This window comes from Lupinus angustifolius, chromosome LG14, assembly GCF_001865875.1.
Source record: "Lupinus angustifolius cultivar Tanjil chromosome LG14, LupAngTanjil_v1.0, whole genome shotgun sequence".
Classification (NCBI taxonomy): Eukaryota; Viridiplantae; Streptophyta; class Magnoliopsida; order Fabales; family Fabaceae; genus Lupinus; species Lupinus angustifolius.
In genome coordinates, this window is record NC_032022.1 from 8,497,664 (window position 1) to 8,502,647 (window position 4,984).

A 4,984-nucleotide genomic window follows, 5' to 3' on the forward strand; every position below is an offset into this window, starting at 1 on the left:
TATATATATATTTGTTACGATTAATGCTTGAAATTATATATACATTTACTATGTTAATATGCGAAAATGTATATATTTAGTGTTACATATATGATTCAAGATAGGGCATGATCATATTCCATTTAGAATTTATGATATTGATTTGGGTATATCTTTTTATATTTTTCACTTTGGATCTACTTTGTATTTGATTAAGATTGCATCCATTTTTATGCGTTGATATATAAGTAATATATCTTTTTTATTTGAAATTATATTATGGGATTAGATTTGTTAATCATAAAATATATCAAATCTGAAGGTTTTAATTCCAAGATCATAATTTTTTTTTATAATGGACACATATTGTTTTCTTTTTGTGTGGTAACTATTTTGAATTAATTGATGCCATATATTGTCAAAATAACATCCATTGTAGAAATTGATTAAAATTACACAGATGAGTATGAGATTATTTATGCAAATTGTATTCGGCCCAAAGGAAGACACAATTTGGCCAAATAATAACATACTTGCGATGATAAATATGTAACAATTATATAGTTTTTTTTTATGTGAATAATAGTTGGTCCAAAGAAAATCTATTGTTTGACAAAATTAATTGTTAATATTTGATCATTACGGTGAGAGTACCACTTACAAATTAAATTCTCTGTCCAAAGACTAGAAATTGATGTTGTGCTAGGTATCTTGTGGTATGTCTATTATGTGAACATGTCTTGTTTTATACATATTACTTGACTTGTTTGTTTAAATGGTTGCAATACTTATGGTTTGTTGCATTGGTTGGTGGTTGATTGCATTATCAAGTGATTGTTATTGTTGAAGTATTTTTTCTGTTTGGACAACTTGCACTGCCATGTTTAATCATGTATAAAATGGTAATATTTTCTTTTATGGAAAATTCAAAATGATCATTACTTGAATTCGAAATGAAGTCTTTGTGATGAGAATGATGCAATGCTACCAATAGGCTATAATGAATATAAGTATTTACTGTGGATATAAATAATATATATTTTGTATTAAATGTTGAATCAAACTCAACTAGATGATTTTTTATTTTGAAAAATAAAATTGTTTGACATTTTAAGTTAACCTATTAAACAAGAAGTCAGTAATGTGACATCTTTTCTATGAATTGATTGAAATAAATGTCAAATGTTAGTGCGTATATGTATCCATGCGAGTATTAATCGGCCCAAATGAAGATTATTATTTGGCCAGATTATATACACACATGTGATGGTAAACATGTGATTATTATAAAGTTGTATATATGAATGACAAATCAGTCCAAAGAAGGGTTTATTATTTGACATACATTATGATCAATGTTTAACTACAAACAATAGTATCAATAGTGATTGATATGAAATATCAAGCCAATTGTATGTCTAGATTTTATGCGAATAGTGATCGACCCAAAAGAAGATTATTATTTGGCCCAAATTAAAAACATACTTGTAACAATAAATATGTGATAATCATATGGCTTTCCATGTGAATAGTAAGTCGGTCCAAAGAAAGGCTTATTGTTTAACATGATTGATTATCAATATTTGATTACTACATTGAGTATACCACTTTCAAGTTAATACTTTGTCCAAAGACTGAATATTTATGTTGTGCTAGGTAACTCATGATGTGCCCAATTATTATTTGAATTTAAGTATTAAAGTTGAAGGTGAGTTTAATTGCAAGAATATTGCAATTTGTTTTGTTCTTTTATTAGTGTTGCAAATATTTCTACTCAAATTAAGAACATCCCATTGCTGAATGGGAAAAACTTTAAGGTCTGGAAGCTAGTCGTAGAAATTATTATCGGCTGTACGGATATCTGACACTTCAGGTGGAGAAATTCATTTCTACTATGGAAATCCTCAATGATGTTAAAATTGAGAAATTGGAACACTGTAATCGAATGTGTCTAATGATCATGAAACACTCTATTCTAGAAGCATTTTGGGGCTCTATTTCCGAGGGTCAGAGTGCAAGAAAGTTCCTTGAAGAAATAGAACCATGTTTTGCCAAAAATAAAAAGACGGAGACGAGTAGCCTTTTGGCTAAACTCCTCTCCATGAAGGATAATGGAAAATGTAACATAAGGAAGCACATTATGGAGATGTCCAATATCACATCAAAACTCAAGTCACTTAAGTTCGATCTTGGTGATGACTTGCTCGTGCACTTGGTTTTGATCTTGCTTCGTACACACTTTGGATAATTTAAAGTGAGTTATAACACTCAGATGGACTATGTGCAAGAGGAAGAGAGACTATAGAGAGAAAAGACTGAAAGTGCTCACTTAGCTATGACCTCTCAGAATAAGATAAGAAATAATAGTAAGGATGTTGTGAAAGGCTTATTTGTGTTTTTTCCTCAGAGAATGTGGAGTTGTTCTACAATACACTATGCCAGGAAAACCTAGCATGAAGGGTGTTGTTGAACGATTAAACCGAACTCTTAAGGATATAGTGAGAAGTACGATTAGTCATTCTTCCTTGCTAGAGTCTCTTTGTAGGAGAGCTTTAAAGACAACAGTTTACATCCTTAATAGGGTGCCAAGTAAAGCAGTTAACAAAATCTCGTATGAGCTTTGGACTAATAAAACACCAAGCTTAAAACAGTTGCACATTTGGGGTTGTCCAGTTGAGGTGCGATCTTATAGGCCGCATGAAAGAAAACTAGACTCAAGAACAGTTAGCTGCTATTTTGTTGGCTATGCTGAACGCTCTCGGGGCTATAAATTTTATGATCCCACTTCAAGACTCCCTTTTGAGACGGGAAATGCAAGATTTCTTGATGAAGTTGATTTTGGGAAGGAAGAGAACATAAGGAATGTTGTCTTTGAGGAAGAACCCGTCACTAATAGTGAATAAGTTCTTGTGCCTATTACCATTTAAGGAATAAATTCGGTAATAGAAGATAATATTCAGAATATTATCCCTGATAATATTTCAGGACAAGACATTAAGGAGATGTAGAAGTTCCATTATGGAGATCCACTAGAGAGAGAGAAGTGCAATTCTTGATGATTATATTGTATTTCTTCAAGAACATGAGGATAGAATTGGGTTAACAGAAGATGATCCATTAAACTTATGTCAAGCCATGAAAAGTTCTAACTCTCAAAAGTGGATCGATGCCATGAAGGATGAGATCTAGTCTATGCATGACAATGACGTTTTAGATCTTGTCGAATTACCTAAAAGTGTGAAATCCATTGGTTGCAAATGGATATTTAAAACCAAGAGGGATTTAGAGGGTAATATTAACAGATATAAAGCTCATCTAGTTGCTAAAGGCTTCACTCAGAAAGAAGACATTGATTATAAAGAAACCTTCTCTCCTGATATGATCCTCAAAGAGCCTAATCTATGAAAGTAGTAGCCTGTAATGACAAGAAGTGAAGGCATAAGTGACCCTATGACTAGGGCTCGGGCAAAAAGGGTTCAAAATGCCCTTGGACAACTCATAATGTTGATCCATGATGGTGAGCCAAAAATAGCCCAAGGGGATGTAAAGATGCTCACTAGCATCTTGGTCCATGGTTCTGACCGAGCCAAGGATGGACCAGGCCATGCGCAGGACTGAGGCCATGGGTCTGGGCAAGGCGCCAAAAATGGCCCTGCACGGAGCCAGACGCATCAGGCTCAATTCCTGACCGAGATAGGGATACGAAATTCCTTAGTCACTTTTGGCCTACCCAGGACTATAGTAAGTGATAGGGATACGAAATTCCTTAGTCACTTTTGGAGGACATTATGGGGAAAGCTAGGAACAAAGCTTCTATTCTCAACAACTTGCCACCCCCAAACCGATGGACAAACCGAGGTGGTGAATCGAACCTTAGCAACCCTTCTAAGAGCCGTCATTACAAAGAACATTAATTCATGGGAAGAATGCCTACCACATGTAGAATTTTCTTATAATAGGGCTACACATAGTAGTACCCAAACGTCCCCTTTTGAGATGGTATATGGATTTAATCAACTAACCCCACTTGATTTGTTACCCTTGCCTAACCATTCTATTTTGAAGCACAAAGACGGAAAGGCCAAGACTGAGTATGTAAAGAAATTACATGAGCAAGTGAAGGCAAGAATTGAGAAAAAGAATGCAAGTGTGGCTAGACAAGTCAACAAAGGAAGAAAAGCTATGGTGTTTGAACTAGGAGATTGGGTCTGGGTTCACATGAGAAAAGAGAGATTTCCTGAACAGAGGAAATCCAAGCTACTCCCAAGGGGAGATGGCCCATTTCGGGTGGTAGCCAAAATACATGACAATGCTTATAATCTAGAACTTCCTAGTGAATATGGTAGCATAAGTGCTACTTTTAATGTTGTTGATTTATCTCCTTTTGATGTAGGTGAAGAAGATACAATTTTGAGGTCGAAATCTCTTCAAGAAAGGGGGGATGATATGATCCTCAAAGAGGCTAATCTTGATCTTGGTGGTCTTGAAGGCATAAGTGGCCCTATGACTAGGGCTCAGGCAAAAAGGGTTCAAAATTCCCTTGGACGACTCATAATGTTGATCCATGATGGTGAGCCAAAAATAGCCCAAGTGGATGTAAAGATGCTCACTAGCATCGTGGTCCATGGTTCTGACCGAGCCAAGGATGGACCAGGCCATGCGCAGGACTCAGGCCACGGGTGTGGGCAAGGCGCCAAAAATGGCCCTGACACGGAGCCAGACGCATTAGGCTCAATTCCTGACCGAGACAACCCTGACCGGGTAGGGGAACTTGGTGCGCACAGTGATGCACTAGGTGTTGGGCCAGACTGGCCTGACCAGGAAATCTGACCGAGGCGCATGCGCCTAGCATGCTGCATCAGGCGCTGGGCGTAGCCTGACCGAGTCAGGCTTAGTCAATTTAATAAGTATTGAGTCATTTTAATTTCTATAATAAATGTGTGGGCTAACTTTTGTCCAACACTTAGTTTAATTAATTTAAGCATGTTTGTCATAAATCTGCCCA